The 17,118-nt window shown below is 48.3% G+C and overlaps 1 protein-coding gene across 2 annotated transcripts in view; it reads left to right on the top strand.

Moving 5' to 3' along the window:
• Positions 1-9,597: 9,597 nt before the first annotated feature.
• PDZK1 (PDZ domain containing 1) overlaps positions 9,598-17,118 on the top strand; it is a 39,483-nt gene continuing 31,962 nt past the window's right edge. The window contains exons 1-2 of one of the 2 annotated variants that reach the window (XM_021672698.2): positions 9,598-9,801; positions 10,411-10,493. The gene's annotated coding sequence lies outside the window, so the exon portion shown is untranslated. Of the gene's footprint in view, positions 9,802-10,405; positions 10,494-17,118 lie in introns of both variants that reach the window. The other variant, XM_021672697.2, reaches the window with a different exon arrangement.

Genomic DNA, 17,118 nt, shown 5'->3' with positions numbered 1-17,118 from the left:
ACCGTGGAATGGGGATAATAATTGCACTTCTATCACAGAACTGCTGTTTAGAGTAAATGAGAAAAATGTGCAAAACACTTGACATGGTGCTTGGCATAGAATAAGTACTCAGGTGTGGGCTAGTGTCATTACCTGATTTTCTTTTCTTTTCCTTCCTTCCTTCCCTCTCGTTTCTTTCTCTCTCTCTCCTTCCTTCCTCCTTCCCTCCTTCTTCCTTTCTTTCCTTCTCTTTCTTTCTCTCTTCCTCTCTTTCTGACAGAGTCTCCCTCTGTTGCCCAGGCTGGAGTGCAGTGGCACAATCTTGGCTCCCTGCAATCTCCGCCGTCTCCTGGGTTCAAGTGATTCTCGTGCCTCAGCCTCCCGAGTAGCTAGGATTATAGCCACACACCACCACGCCTGGCTAAGTTTTTGTATTTTTTAGTAGAGATGGGGTTTCACCACGTTGGTCAGGCTGGTCTCGAACGTCTGACCTTAGGCGATCTGCCTGCCTCAGCCTCCCAAACTGCTGGGATTACAGGCGTGAGCCATCACGCCTGGCTGTCATTACTTAGTTTTCCTTCCTACTCAGGAGTCTATCAAATCTCTGAAGAAAGTTAATCATCCTAATGTTTCTCCTTTCTGGGCTAAATATCTCCAGCTCCTGCAATTATTTCTTGTAATTACTTCAAAGCTTTCGTGGTTTCAGCATTTTGTTTGTCCTTTCCACCTTTCTCTGAATAGAGTCCGGTTTGTCAGTCTCCCTTGTCAGGTGCATGGCTCAGACCTGCCACCTGCCTCGGCTTCGTCTGGGTCTCGTCTGTTCACTGCAGCCAAAGGTCACTTTAGCGTTGTAGCTGTTTCCACATTTCACTGGACTATTTCAGAGTTCCAGGCCATAAAGGTGCCAGAGATTGCAACTGCGTGCAGAAAGTAGCACTCATTCTCCTGTCACACTTCCGTTTGTTGCTTAGCACGTGCGAGTTTGGGGAGCGTCAGTCGGGGAGAGTGACTCTGACCTTGGCCAGTTCAGGGCCTGCTGTGACGGTTGGTGGGCGGTCCCAGTGGCTGTAGGGAAGCACATCTGAGGCTCCAGGGGCCTGGTGGGAGGCTCAGCTTCTCCCCCCGAGAAGGGTGAACTGGCACTTGGCACAGCCAACAGTTTTCTTGAAGGAAACCAAGCCTCAGAGCTGGAGGCACAGACAGCAAAGCTGTGCAGGCGTTTCAGCCCCTACCCCAGCCAGTGTCCCTGCAGGCCTTTTGCCCAGAGTAATTGATAATAGATTATGATAGAATATGGAGAGGGAGAGTCAGGGCTGGTTTTTGGTTGTGTTTTTTTGTTTGTTTGATATGGCGTCTCACTGTGTTGCCCAGGTTAGAGTGCAATGGCACAATCTCAGCTCACTGCAACCTCCACCTCCCGGGTTCTAGCGATTCTCCTGCCTCAGTCTCCCGAGTAGCTGGGACTATAGGCACGCACCACCACGCCTGGCTAATTTTTGTATTTTTAGTAGAGATGGGATTTTGCCATGTTAGCCAGGCTAGTCTTTTTTTTTTTTTTTTTTTTTTTTGAGACGAAGTTTCACTCTTGTTACCCAGGCTGGAGTGCAATGGCGCGATCTTGGCTCACCGCAACCTCCGCCTCCCAGGTTCAGGCAATTCTCCTGCCTCAGCCACCTGAGTAGCTGGGACTACAGGCACGTACCACTATGCCCAGCTAATTTTTCGTATTTTTAGTAGAGACAGGGTTTCACCATATTGACCAGGATGGTCTTGATCTCTTGACCTCGTGATCCACCTGCCTCGGCCTCCCAAAGTGCTGGGATTACAGGTGTGAGCCACCGCACACCTGACCTCAGGGCTGTGTTGTTGTGGAGACAGGGATGGCAGCTTCAGGGATTTGTGTATCAAGATGACAGGGCAGGCCCTGGAAAAAATGTCTCTCTCAGCCTCTCTTCTAATTTCCATCCTGCAGTGAATGGCTCACCGGGTATCCTCACGTTCTGTCTTTTAAAACAGAAGGCGGCCGGGCATGGTGGCTCACGCCTGTAATCCAAGCACTTTGGAGGCCAAGGCGAGCAGATCACCTGAGGTTGGGAGTTCAAGACCAGCCTGACCAACGTGGTGAAACCTCGTCTTAAAAAAAAAAAAATTAAAACAGAAGGCAAGGAAAAATCTGCGCAAATCACTCTGATGTCCTGGAGAGCCTGTCTTATCCCTCTCTGGTGATAGAAGACACCAAGGGGCCGGGCGCGGTGGCTCACGCCTGTAGTCCCAGCACTTTGGGAGGCCGAGGTGGGTGGATCACGAGTTCAAGAGATCGAGACCATCCTGGTCAACATGGTGAAACCCCGTCTCTACTAAAAATACAAAAAATTAGCTGGGCATAGTGGCATGTGCCCATAATCCCAGCTACTCAGGAGGCTGAGGCAGGAGAATTGCCTGAACCCAGGAGGCGGAGGTTGCGGTGAGCCGAGATGGCGCCATTGCACTCCAGCCTGGGTAACAAGAGCGAAACTCCATCTCAAAAAAAAAAAAAAAAGAAGACACCAAGTTAATTTGCGGTCAGGCCTCCTCCTGAGGGAGACCCGGCCCATGGGGCTGCTGGCTCAAACACTGCCATAGGCGCTGCACACCGATTTCTACAGGGAGAACCTGAGTTTCTCCAGGACACACCAGCCTCGTGGCAGAAATGGCTGCAGTCCCAGCTCTGTCTGTACGGTGGTCTGGGTCCCCGCTCACCCATCCACACACTCTGCTGTGTGAATGCCTAGGGGAATGTGCCTTTCCCCATCGCAGGCCCCACTGCCTGCTGGACGCCACAGTGACAGGGTGTGGCCTGCAGCTGCAGGTCCCCCATCCTCCTTGGCTCATCACCCACGAGAGCTGCCTGCAAGCCACGCCATGTGAATCCCAGTGCAAGGTTCCTCTGAAAGCACCTGCCAAGCCGTCTTTGGCTGAAGAAGGTGGGGAAACTGGTCTCCCACACTTGGCAATGGCCATTCTTTCTCAACCTTCCCTCAGGCATGAGGTGTCCCAGGCCTTGATGCATCAGGGATTTAACATTTACCCTTGGAGGCACAGACGCTGCCTTCTACTCTAAGGCAAACCGGATGGGGCCATCCTCATGCTGACCTGGGCTTCAAAGGAGAAAATGTAGTTTCTTCAGTGGATAATGAAGACAAGCCTTGGTCAGGTGCGGTGGCTCACACCTGTAATTCTAGTACTTTGGGAAGTTGAGGCAGGTGGATCACTTGAGGTCAGGAGTTCAAGATCAACCTGGCCAACATGGTGAAACCCTGTCTCTACAAAAAATACAAAAATTAGCTAGGTGTGGTAGAGCACGTTTGTAATTCTAGCTACTTGGGAGGCTGAGGCAGGAGGATCACTTGAACCCGGGAGGCAGAGGTTGCAGTGAGCTGAGATCGTGCCATGGCACTCTAGCTTGGGTGACAGAGCAAGTCCACATTTTTTTTTTTTTTAAAAAGACAAGCATTGCTTTTTTTTCTGGCAAGAATTTTTCTTTCTTTCTTTTTTTTTTTGAGATGGAGTCTTGCTCTGTTGTCTAGGCTAGGCTGCAGTGGCGTGACCTCCGCTCACTGCAACCTCCGTCTCTCCGGTTCAAGTGATTCTCCTACCTCAGCCTCCTAAGTCGCTGGGACTCCAGGTGCCCACCACCACGCCCAGCTAATTTTTTGTATTTTTAGTAGAGACGGAGTTTCACCATGTTGGCCAGGCTGGTCTCGAACTCCTGACCTCAAGTGATCGACTTGCCTTGGCCTCCAAAGTGCAGGGATTACAGGCGTGAGCTGCCTTGCCAGGCTCAGCCTCCTGACAAGAATTCTAAGCACCAGAGAAAACAGGATGGGCACAATTAGTTTGCTCTCTAAGCTAGAATGGTTCCAGGGGGCACTGGAACCATTCTGGGGGAGGTAATACTTTGAGATGGAATGTCTTTTTTTTTTTTCTGAGACAGTCTCTCTCTCTTGCCCAGGCTGGAGTGCAATGGCACAATCTCGGTTCACTGCAACCTCCACCTTCCACTCCCCTGGAATGTCTTTTAATTAATTAGTTATTTATTTATTTAGAGATAGATCTTTCTCTTTTGCCCAGTGTTGAGAAATGTTACGTTTGTGAATATTGAGAAATGCTGAGTGTGTGACAGAATATATTGCTTCCTAGGAAGAACGATGGCAAGGAAAACCTACCCTCTCCCTTCCCCCACCAAGTAGAAAACTACTTGGGGCATTTCAAAGTGGCAGGACAATGTATAAATATCATACACCGGTTACGACGATTCTTTAAGATATCTGACCCTGCCCCTGTGGCTCCCTCATGGAGAATACTTTTTAGTTTGTCTATGATAAGTGGTAAGCCGGCACCAGCTGCCTACTCGGCATATTATGTGTTATGAGAAAATACTGAACATCTGTTTGTTGATAACGATCATCTGTTCAGAGAGAATAAGGGTGTGGGTCAGAGTCCGCTCCAGGCCTCCAGCTTGGAATGCTGTCAGCCTCTGAGGCTCTCAGTTTGACAGGCTGCTGGCCCCCCAGATAGACCCACTTTGCTGTTCTGTCTGGGTGTCTGCCTCTCAGTTCCTTCAGTGCCACCTGGGAGGAGGTCTCATGGTTCTTGGGAGTCCAGGCTGGAGTGCAGTGGTATGATGATAGTTCAGTGCAGCTTTGAACTCCTAGGCTCAAGTGATCCTCTCATCTCAGCCTCCTGAGTTGCTGGGACTACAGGTACGAGCTACTGGGTCCAGCAGGGATGTCTTTTAAATCAAGCTACAGACTTGGGCCACTAGGCTGTTCGTAGTTCCTGGTTCTTTCTCACTGACCCTTTACCGCTGGGTGGGATGGTACCAGAACCAGAACGTGGCATGTTCTTGTTCTGAGAGTTTTTCTTTTTCTTTTTTTTTTTTTTTTTGAGACGGAGTTTCACTCTTGTTACCCAGGCTGGAGTGCAATGGCACGATCTCGGCTCATCGCAACCTCCACCTCCTGGGTTCAAGGAATTCTCCTGCCTCAGCCTCCTGAGTAGCTGGGACTACAGGTGCGCACCACCATGCCCAGCTAATTTTCGTATTTTTAGTAGAGACGGGGTTTCACCATGTTGACCAGGATGGTCTCGATCTCTTGACCTCATGATCTGCCCGCCTTGGCCTCCCAAAGTGCTGGGATTATAGGCGTGAGCCAACCGCGCCCGGCCCGTGTGAGTTTTTCTTATGGTGAAAAGGATTGCGTATTCTGACTCCTCAGCTGGGAAAAGGAAGGAATTCCTACTCCCAAGTGTTAAGAATTCACAGCTCTCCAAGGACCCTCAGCCTCCCCTGTCCTGACAACTGTTACTGAGTAGAACGTGAAAGTTCCAATCAGCAGTCATGTGGGGCCATAATGTGTGCTGCAGCCAAGTGGCATTGCCCTGTCTCCAGCCTGTCACCCCACACTGCTGTAAAATATTTAGCTCAGTCTTGCATCTGGACCCTGGCCTAATAAATTCCTCCAAAGGTATGCAGACTACACGGGCTGCCTCTTCAGGTGACATGAGGCCACAGTAACAGAGAGAGTGGAAAGGGAGCCTGTCATAAATATTGACTCTAGACAGGGACAGAAGACCACTGGAGCTTAAAATTCCAGGCTCAGAGAAAGTTAATGAGCTACTGAAAGGACAAGGTAATACTAGGACAGTCAGACCTGAAGTTGGAGGAAGAATTTGAGGATACCCACTCAGCCAGGCAGACTGTATAGTGGGAAGAGCATTGGCCTTAAAAGCAAAAGCACAGGGTTTTTAGTCACGTGTTTGCCTGAGGTGGCTTTGGCTAAGTCACTTCACCTCTCTGAGTCTTTGTTTTATAATAAAGAAAACTTGAGATGATACAATTCAATAACAAAAACAACTTGATTTTAAAAATGGGCGGCCGGGTGCGGTGGCTCATGCCTGTAATCTCGGCACTTTGGGAGGCCGAGGCGGGTGGATCACGAGGTCAAGAGATCGAGACCATCCTGGTCAACACGGTGAAACCCCGGAGGCTGAGGTGGGAGAATTGCCTGAACCCAGGAGGCGGAGGTAGCGGTGAGCCGAGATCGTGCCATTGCGCTCCAGCCTGGGTAACAAGAGTGAAACTCCGTCTCCAAAAAATAAAAAATAAAAATAAATTAAAAAAAAAAATAAAAATAAAATAAAAATGGGCAAATAAGTTGAAGAGACATTTATCTAGAGAAGATATACAGATGACCAGTAAGCACACGAAAAGGTAGCCAGCATCATTACTCATTAAGGAAATACAAATCAAAACCACAATGAGATGTCGCCTCAAACCCATTAAAATGGCCATTATGAAAACAAAACAGAAAATAACAAGGGTTGATGGGAATGTGGCGAAATGGGAAGCTTTCTGTGTTACTGGTAGGAAAGCAAAGTGGTGCAGCCACTATGGAAAACAGTATGGTGTTTCCTTAAAAAATTAAACACATGCCTGTAATCCCAGCACTTTGGGAGGCTGAGGCTGGCGGATCACGAGGTAAAGAGATCGAGACCATCCTGGCCAACATGGTGAAACCCCGTCTCTATTAAAAAATACAAAAATTAGCTGGGCATGGTGGCGCGTGCCTGTAATCCCAGCTACTCGGGAGGCTGAGGCAGGAGAATTGCTTGAACCCGGAAGGCAGAGGTTGCAGTGAGCCGAGATCGTGCCACTGCACTCCAGCCTGGCAACAGAGCGAGAGACTCTGTCTCAAAAAAAAAAAAAAAAAAAAAAAAAAAAAAAAAAAATTAAACCTATGATCCAGTAATTCAAGTTCTGGGCAAATACCCAAATGATTTGAAAACAGAGACTTGAACAAATATTTGTCCATGCATTTTCATAGCAGTGTTATTGACTACTACCAAAAGGCGGTAGTGACCCATTCCTGGATGGATGAATAAATGTGGTTTATGTCCACAGTGGAATATTATTCACTCTTCAAAAGAAAGGAAATTTGGTCATGTGCTACAGCTTGAATGAACATTGAAGATATTTGCAAAGCGAAATAAGCCAGTCATAAAAGGACAGATAGTATATGATTCCACAGATAGAAGGTGCTTGGAGTAGTCAAATCTGTAGAAACAAAGTAGAAAGATGGTTGCCAGGGACTGGGGAGGAAGGAATGGAAAATCATTGTTCATTAGCTACACAGTTTCTTTTGAGAAGATGAAAAAGTTCTGGAGCTGGATGATGGTGAGGGCTGCCTGACGGTGTGAAAGTACTTAATGCCATTGAATTATATACTCAAAATGATTAAAGTGGTAAATTTTTTGTTATGAATATTTTACTACAATATACGTATATTTTTTGAAACAAGGTCTCACTCTGTCGTCCAGGCTGGAGTGCGGTGGCATGATCACGGCTCACTGCAGCCTCCACCTCCCAGGCTCAATCCCTCCTCCTGCTTCAGCCTCCTGAGTAGCTGGGACTACAGGTACGCACCACCACACCCAGCTAATTTCTGTATGTTTTTTTTTTTTTTTTGAGACAGAGTTTCGCTCTTGTTACCCAGGCTGGAGTGCAATGGTGCGATCTTGGCTCACTGCAACCTCTGCCTCCTGGGTTCAGGCAATTCTCCTGCCTCAGCCTCCTGAGTAGCTGGGATTATGGGCACATGCCACTATGCCCAGCTAATTTTTTGTATTTTTAGTAGAGACGGGGTTTCACCATGTTGACTAGGATGGTCTCGATCTCTTGACCTCGTGATCCACCCGCCTCGGCTCCCAAAGTGCTGGGATTACAGGCTTGAGCCACCGCACCCGGCTAATTTCTGTATGTTTTGTAGAGATGGGGTTTTGGCATGTTGCCCAGGCTGGTCTCAAACTCCTGGACTCAAACACTCCTGCCTCGGACTCCTAAAGTGCTGAGATTATAGGCCTGAGCCACCCGGGCCCAGCCAATTTTTAAAAATTGAAGTGGAGGCTGGGCACGGTGGCTCATGCCTGTAATCCCAGTACTTTGGGAGGCTGAGGCAGGTGGATCACGAGGTCAGGAGTTGAGACCAGCCTGGCTGACATGGCGAAACCCCGTCTCTACTAAAAGTACAAAAATTAGCCAGGCGAGGCCAGGCGCAGTGGCTCACGCCTGTAATACAAGCACTTCGGGAGGCTGAGGCAGGTGGATCATGAGGTCAGGAATTCAAGAACCAGACTGACCAACATGGTGAAACTCCGTCTCTACTAAAAATACAAAAATTAGCCAAGCGAGGTGGTGGATGCCTGTAATCCCAGCTACTCGGGAGGCTGAGGCAGGAGAATCGCTTGAGCAGATGTTGCAGTAACTGCAATCATGCCATTGCACTCCAGCCTGGGCAAAAGAGTGTGAATCCATCTTTAAAAACTTAAAAAAAAAAAGAAAATTTCTGAATTTCTAAAAACCATACAATAACAACTATTGATACATGATGAAGCTAAGTGAAACCCAGAGAGTTAAAAATGAGTTACTCTAGCCGGGCGTGGTGGCTCACGCCTGTAATCCAAGCACTTTGGAGGCCAAGGCGGGCGGATCACGTGAGGTCGGGAGTTCAAAACCAGCCTGACCAACATGGCGAAACCCTGTCTAAAAAAAAAAAAATGAGTTACTCTAGATCAAACACCTGGGAAATGGCAGAATCAGAATTGGACTCAGGTGTTCTCTCTTTCTTTTTTTTTTTTTCCCTGGAGACAGGGTCTTGCTCTGTCACGAGGCTGGAGTGCAGTGGCATGATCACGGCTCACTGCAACCTTTGTCTCTCAGGTTCAAGCAATCCTCCCACCTCAGCCTCCAGATAGCTGAGACTACCGGCATGTTCCACCATACCTGGTTAATTTTTGAACGTTTTGTAGAGGTGGAGTTTCACCATGTGGCCCAGGCTAGTCTCGAACTCGTGAGCTCAAGCAATTCACCTGCTTCAGCCTCCCAAAGTGCTGGGATTACAGTGAACTCAGGTGTTCTGATCCTAAATCCAGATTTTCCCATTCTACCTTCTGCTCTGAAAGATATAGAGGAGGCCAGGAGGGCTTAGCCTTAAGGTGGAGGACGATGAGCTGGTATGAGGAAGCTGCTTGGTGTTTGTCATTTTTTTTTTTTTTTTTTTGAGACGGAGTTTCGCTCTTGTTACCCAGGCTGGGGTGCAATGGCGCGATCTCGGCTCACCGCAACCTCTGCCTCCTGGGTTCAAGCAATTCTCCTGCCTCAGCCTCCCGAGTAGCTGGGATTACAGGCACGCGCCACCATGCCCAGCTAATTTTTTGTATTTTTTAGTAGAGACGGGGTTTCACCTTGTTGACCAGGATGGTCTCGATCTCTTGACCTCGTGATCCGCCAGCCTCAGCCTCCCAAAGTGCTGGGATTATAGGCGTGAGCCACTGCGCCAGGCCGGTGTTTGTCATTTTAAACCGTTTACCCACTGACTCAGGTCATGCCTTTGTTGGGGGCAAAGCCAAGGCCCAGCAAAGACAAATGGCCCTTCCAGTGTGGGTGGAAGAGGGGTGAGGTCACCCAGTCCTCAGCCTGTAGTTCGCTTTGCTTCAGTGCCGGGAGCAATCTCTTGCCCTGGTTTGCAGTGTTGGCTGAGGATCCAGGTCAGTGAGAAGCCCGGTGCTAGAATTGTCTGTGTGGGTGCTGCTGATTGATAGGGATCAGCTGCCGATCGTGGCTGGGGCTGAGCACGCCGGCTGCAGCCCACTGCTCAGGCAGCAGGATGGAGGAGTTTGTAAGAATGACTTCCACCTACCCCGCTGGGCTTGCCCTAGAGGCTCTGAGTGTGTGAAGGGGAAGACAATTATCGCTAGGCTGGAGAACAGAAAGAGCACCGTCAGGTGAGAAAGATTTAAAAAAAAGCGAGGGGAGAGAGTGGATAAGGAGGAGGAAGCCTGGGACAAAAGAGAGAGGGCTTTGCTTGCTGAACTCCTAGGGAGCATGCAAGTAAGAATCCAGTGAAGAGGGAAGCTGGATAGGTGGCCTGAGCGCTTGGCCCCATTTCCTGGGGCTTATTGGCCTCCTGGGTGGGAGTTTTACAGGTTTTACTGCTGCTCCTTGGGGACGCCTCAGGGATTGAGGATGCTCCTGCATGAGCCTCAGCCCTGACCCTAGGATGGGGGACTGGAGGATCTTAACAGGACTGGGGGTTGGTTGGGTATGACCAAGGCATCTGCCCAAGGGAGAGTACCAAGGAAAGCTGAGGTGCCCCTCCCTGGCTGTCCTTCGCCCCCTCTGCCCTCCTCGTTCTCTGGGAGTGGCTGGCGGGGAGTGGCATCCCTGCAGGGCCAGGCAGGTGGGCCAGCGCGTTCAGTTTGCTGAGGTTTATCAGGTTTTCCAGCTCAGGGCCCAGTCAGCTGGCAGGAAGCAGGACAGAGGTCACTTGAATTCAGACCACACATCCCTGTTAAATACATCAGCTTTTAAATCAATCTTTGTTCAAAGTCCAGTGAGTTGCAAGCCGAGTGCTCACCCACAGAGACAGAATTCCCGAGCGAACAAACAGTGCGGCTCCTCTTCCTTCCAGCTCCAGGTAAGAACTGCTCCTGTCCTCCTTGAGGATGCTGGCCACCGGGCCTGAACTACCTTCTTTCTTTTTTCTTTTTCCGAGCCAGTAGCTGGCTCTCGAGGGCAGAGTAGAGTCCCATGGGGAGGGAGCCAGGCCCCTTTGATGGTGGTTGGGGGTGAGGGATTATCCACATTCTGAGATTCTTCCTGCTGGAGATTCCCCTCACCCTTGCAGGCTAGGATCTGCTTCACAAAGAAATTGGCAAACTGATCTCAGAAAAAGCTTTCCCTGGGTTGGACAGGGGTTTGATGTGCAGCCAAAGGGAGTGAGACAACAGACTTCACGGGGAACCGGGTGGATACGCCTGGGATCTTCCTACTGGTGCAGGGGCCTTGGGTAGCAGGGAAGACTTCTGGAAGCAGCTCTTAAATGATGCAGCCTAACTTAGCTTGCCCACTAGATAGCAAAAGCAGGCATCTTTCCTCTCTGTATCACACTGGAGCGCTAAGACATGAGAAAAACCAGGGGATTTCCAGGCTGGCTGAATTTTAAAACATAGATTCCCCAGGTTCTGGCTTTTGGGATTTCTAAGTCTCCAGGTCTTGTGTGAATGAGAGATCTTTATCTGAAAACTCTCCCAGGTGATTCTGATCAGTGCAGGTAGGTTTGGAAACCACTAGCTGTTTATTTCCTAAGCAGAAGAGTCATGAGACTTACATACATACTTACCTAAGACTTCAGTAGCTATCAAGACTGCTGGTCTGGGTTGGATCTGGCTATGAAGATTTGGGGATTGGCTCTGAGGAACACATTCTTCTTTATTTACTAAAATCTCTGCAATGTGTTGCCATAGCAGCTTTCAGTCTTGTATCCAGAAGCCAAGAGCGGGGAGCGGGGACTGCCTCAGGGAAGAATTGTCCAGTCACCTGAGGTCTGCAGCAAATCTCTCACGGTCTTTGAATTTCTGTTCTGATAGGAAATTGTGCTTATCTTTGACTTTTGTACGTTCTCTGCACCACAGGGTGTGAAGTTGCTGGTAGTGATGTCTTAGACTCATAGACCACTTGCTAGGCAGCTACTCCTCATCCAGCAGAAAGAAAACAGGACTGGAATACAAATCATCATTTGATTCCGTTGCTAGTGACAGGCCATTAGATAAAATACTCAGCCATCTGGAGCCTCAATTTCATTATCTATCAAGTGAAGGCCTGTCATCTTTTCTCCAAGGGTGTACTGAAAATAAAATTAGAAGTACAAATGTGTGTCAGGCATGGTGGCTCGTGCCTCTAATCCCAGCACTTTGGGAGGCCGAAGCGAGAGGATCACTTGAGCCCAGGAGTTTGAGACCAGCCTGGGCAATGAAGTGAGACCCTGTCTCTACAAAAAATAATAATGAATTAAGCCCATGTGATGGTATGTGCCTGTGGTGAGGCTACAGTGAACCACGATCGCACCACTGCACCCCAGCCTAGGAGATGGAGTGAGACCGTGTCTCAAGAAAACAACCAACCGTGAATGTTTTCCAGCTCAGGGCTCAACCAGCTGGCAGAAAGCAGGACAGAGGTCACTTGAATTCAGAACACACATCCCTGTTAAATACATCAGCTTTTAAAAACACAGCGTGGCCGGGCACGGTGGCTCACGCCTGTAATCCCAGCACTTTGGGAGGCTGAGGTAGGTGGATCACCTGAGATCAGGAGTTCAAAACCAGCCTGACCAACATGGAGAAACCCCATCTCTACTAAAAACCCCAAAAATTAGCCAGGTGTGGTGGCGCATGCCTGTAATTCCAGCTACTTGGGAGGCTGAGGCAGGAGAATCGCTTGAACCCTGGAGGCAGAGGTTATGGTGAGTTGAGATCGTACCATTGCACTGCAGCCTGAGCAACAAGAGCGAGACTCTATCTCAAAAAAAAAAAAAGCCTAAGCTGCCTAGATTTCAAATGTGTATATCCAAAGTCTCTGTAGAATAGTGGGAAGAGACAAACTGCAGTCAGTTGGGAGACCTTGTCCCTGTCTTTTAATCTTCTTGAGGCTCTGTTTGCTCACTTACGACTGAGGAGTTGGCAAAGTGTAGATCCTGGAGCCTTGAAGGTGAGCTCCTTGTTCAGGTATGAATTCAAATGGCACCTCCCCAGGAAGAACTTTCTAAATCAGCCTCGCATCTCCATGCCACTAGTATCTCTATAATTCATAGGCTTACCAACAGAAGTCATCTCATTTTGGCCAGTTGCAGTGGCTCATGTCTGTAATCCCAGCACTTTGGGAGGCTGAGGTGGGTGGGTCACCTGAGGTCAGGAGTTTGAGACCAGCCTGGTCAGCATGGTAAAACCCTGTCTCTACTAAAAATACAAAAATTAGCTGGGTATGGTGGCGCACGTCTATAATCCTAGCTACTTGGGAGGCCGAGGCAGGAGAATCGCTTGTACTTGGGAGGCTGAGGTTGTAGTGAGCCAAGATTGTGCCATTGCACTCCAGCCTGGGTGACAGAGCGAGACTCCGTTTTGAGGGGAAAAAAAAGTCATCTCATTTTACTTTTTACTTGTCACCTTTGCCAGATGTTAAGCTTCAAGAGTGCAGGGATCAGCTGGGTGTGGTGGCTCAAGCCTGTAATCCCAGCACTTTGGGAGGCCGAGGCGGGTGGATCACGAGGTCAAGAGATTGAGACCATCCTGGTCAACATGGTGAAACCCCGTCTCTACTAATACAAAAAATTAGCTGGGCATGGTGGCGCGTGCCTGTAATCCCTGCTACTCAGGAGGCTGAGGCAGGAGAATTGCCTGAACCCAGGAGGTGGAGGTTGCGGTGAGCCGAGATTGCGCCATTGCACTCCAGCCTGGGTAACAAGAGCGAAACTCTGTCTCAAAAAAAAAAAAAAAGAGTGCAGGGATCTTGTCTTTTGTGTTACTTGCTGTATTACCAGTCCCTTGAGCACTACCTGGCATGGAGCAGATTTGCATAAATGCAATTAGTGTGGCATGGAAGGAGCTGGAAGAACAGATGCAGATAGTGATGGCTTTGATAAGGTGTTCCTCAGGAAAGGAGGTTGAAGGACTCCCAATACTCTCTCAGGACATCCAAAGTCCAGGGTCTGATCATGTGGGAAAGGGTTTATCTAGCCACATCTTAGTTAAATGATTCTCTCTTTCATTGCACAGGAATGTGATGAGAGTAGCAAGCTGGAGCTAGACGTGTTTTCCTTAAGCTCTCAGCAACTTCTTTCTTTGGTCCTTCATGAGGGACTGCCCAGATTTCCTTAATCACTTTTCCCGGTGGGTATCATGGCTAAGTGATGAAGGAAATGAACATGGGGATTGGAAACCTGCTCTCCAGATCAGACTGACGTTTACTCTCGAAGCTTCTGTTTCCTCATCAGTCAAATGGGCATATTGGAACCTAGTTCCGGACACAAAGCTAAATGATCCAGAAAAGCCCGTGGGTTTTTCACCAGTTGTATTGAGTACATACTTGATGATGTGAGAATACAGAAAGGAGCTATGGTACCTGCTCTTAAGAAAGCTTACCTTGGGTTGGGCGTGGTGGCTCACGCCTGTAATCCCAGCACTTTGGGAGGCCGAGGCGGGTGGATCAGGAGGTCAAGAGATCGAAACCATACTGGCCTACATGGTGAAATCCTGTCTCTACTAAAAATACAAAAATTAGCTGGGCGTGGTGGTGTGTGCCTGTAGTCCCAGTTACTTGGGAGGCTGAGGCAGGAGAATTGCTTGAACCTGGAAGGTAGAGGTTGTAGTGAGCAGAGATCATGCCACTGCACTCCAGCCTGGGTGACAGAGTGAGACTCCATCTCAAAAAAAAAACAAAAAAAGAAAAGCTTATCTTGGCTGGGTGCAATGGCTCATGCCTATAATCCAAGCATTTTGGGAGGCTGAGGCAGGTGGATCACTTGAGGTCAGGAGTTCAAGAACAGCCTGGCCAACATGGTGAAACCCCATCTCTATTAAAAATACAAAAATTAGCCAGGTGTGGTAATGGGTGCCTGTAATCCCAGCTACTTGGGAGGCTGAGGCAAGAGAATCGCTTGAACCTGAGAGGCAGATGTTGCAGTGAGTCAAGATCGTGCCACTGTACTCTAGCCTGGGCGACAAGAACAAGATTTCGTTCTCCGCTCCCCCCCAAAAAAAAGGCAAGCTTATCTTGCTGGGGACACAGGACATGGACACTGAAGCTCCTTTATAGTCTACTGGACTGAGTCTGGGGTGCTTCACAGCCTACTTCCTTCTTTCAACATCTAACTGTGCTCTGATTTTTCCGCACCATTCACCATTCTGGGAATGCAGCTCATGCGTTCCTTCTGTCTGTGATGATTTCCTCTTCCCAGTCTGACTACTTTTATTTCCAGAATACAGCCTATACCTCAGGCGTGGGAGGCAGGGTAGAGGGTGGAAGGAAGCCAGACTCAACGGGGTTTGAATCCAGGCTCTGCTTATCCAAATAGCCAGGGGAAATCACATTAACTTTTCAGACTCTCTTTTCTTTTTCCTCGTAAAATGGCCATCAGGATTGAATCAGAACCCGTAAAAAGTACCCAGGCTGGTTCCAATTCCTAGTAGGAGCTCAGGAAATATACAGAACGATAAGAAAGCCTTTGTATTTAAATATTGTTAAATGTTAAATATAGGCCAGGCGTTGTGGCTCATGCCTGTAATCCAAGCACTTTGGAGGCCAAGGCGGGTGGATCACCTGAGGTCGGGAGTTCAAGACCAGCCTGACCCACATGGTGAAACCCTGTCTTAAAAAAAAAACAACATATTAAATATTGTTCAGCAGTTATGCTTCATGACTCTCCCCTCTGGACTCTGGGCTCTTTCAGGGCAGACGGTAGCTCTTCTGGGTTGAATCCTGATACCTGCCTTGCAGTAGGTATTACATATAACTCGTTAAGTATATGAGTGAGAACTGAAATTCGGATGATGAAATGATACCTTCAGACTGTGGTGGTCATGGAAACATTCACATATAATCTAGAATTTGAACTGAGCCTTGAAAATGGTAGGTCTTAAATTTGTTTACCTGGAAAAAATGTTTACTTAGCACTTACTATGAATAAGTAGTCACAAGGAGGGGAGAGATTCCAGGCAGAGCACAGGGCATGAGCAAAGGGCAGGCTCATGTGGGTGGCCATGCAGAGACCAGTTGGCGCTTGCCGAGGAGCTGGGGGCCCGAGGTAGGGCTGGATTATGCTAAGCCTCAGTGCCTGAGCAAGATTGAACTTCCTTTTCTTGAATGATTTTTTTTTGAGACGGTAGTCTAATAAAATCAAGGTCAGAAAGTTTGTCTTGAGGCAGGACTCGTGTAGTCTAGACATACCAACAAAAGTGAGGGGAGTAGAAATACAAAAATCATGGAACGCAAAATGCCGATTTGGGGAACACCCTTGTCTCAGCTGACCCTCAGGTTGGCTGAGCTGTTTTCAGGTAGCAGTTCTATCAGCAGCATGAGGGTGACCTCTCTCTGTGGGTGCTTCTCTTTCCACACAATATTGGCTCCACAATCCCTCTCCCAACTGCTGGAACTCTTAGATAAGCAATCAAATTGTGAAAGGCCTTGAACTCCAGCCCAGAGTCTTCCCATATAGGACAAAGTATTGTTTATGGTGGCTGGGGGTAGGGAAGTTACTTAGTATCAGCAGGTCAAGTGAACTTTGAGATAAGTAGATACCATTCTTTTTTTTTTTTTGAGATGGAGTTTCGCTCTTGTTACCCAGGCTGGAGTGCAATGGCACGATCTTGGCTCACCGCAACCTCCGCCTCCTGGGTTCAGGCAATTCTCCTGCCTCAGCCTCCCGAGTAGCTGGGACTACAGGCACGCGCCACCGTGCCCAGCTAATTTTTGTATTTTTAGTAGAGACGGGGTTTCACCATGTTGACCAGGATGGTCTCTATCTCTTGACCTCGTGATCCACCCGCCTCAGCCTCCCAATGTGCTGGGATTACAGGCGTGAGCCACCGCACCCGGCCAGTAGATACCATTCTTTATCACAAATGAGAGATAAAAATTATCTCATTTACATGACAGTGTGTCTGTGATCACTCTTCTCTAGATAATTCTCAACGGAATGCAGTTCATTAATTTCTCACATTGGAAGTGTATCCCTGGCTAAGACCAGTTAACTATTACAACGGGAAAGTACACTCAGCAAATACATATATTAGAGCCCTGCTTCTCCTTCTATTTTTTAATATTAATTATTTAAAGTAAATATACTTGAGTATTTGAATTTCCACATGCCTTGCTTTTCTTTTTCTTTTCTTTTTTTTTTTGAGACAGAGTCTCATTCTTGTTGCCCAGGCTAGAGTGCAATGGCGCAATCTCAGCTCACTGCAACCTCTGCCTCCAGGGTTGAAGTGATTCTCCTGCCTCAGCCTCTGGGATTACAGGTGCCTGCCACCATGCCCAGCTACTTTTTGTATTTTTAGTAGAGATGGGATTTCACTATGTTGGTTAGGTTAGTCTTGAACTCCTGACCTCAGGCGATCCACCTGCCTCGGCCTCCCAAAGTGCAGGGATTACAGGCATAAGCCACCGTGCCTGGCCCATGCCTTGCTTTTCAAAGGAGAAATTTGGCGAGCCTTAAATATGATCTGCATTCTAGGTAAAATATATTTGAAGAAGGGTGAAATTGAGTTTAT

This window comes from Aotus nancymaae, unplaced genomic scaffold (assembly GCF_030222135.1).
Source record: "Aotus nancymaae isolate 86718 unplaced genomic scaffold, 86718_ANA_hifiasm-v0.15.2.pri h1tg000108l, whole genome shotgun sequence".
NCBI lineage: Eukaryota > Metazoa > Chordata > Mammalia > Primates > Aotidae > Aotus > Aotus nancymaae.
The sequence above is the reverse complement of the archived record's forward strand: the minus strand, read 5'-3'. Positions and strand labels throughout refer to the sequence as shown.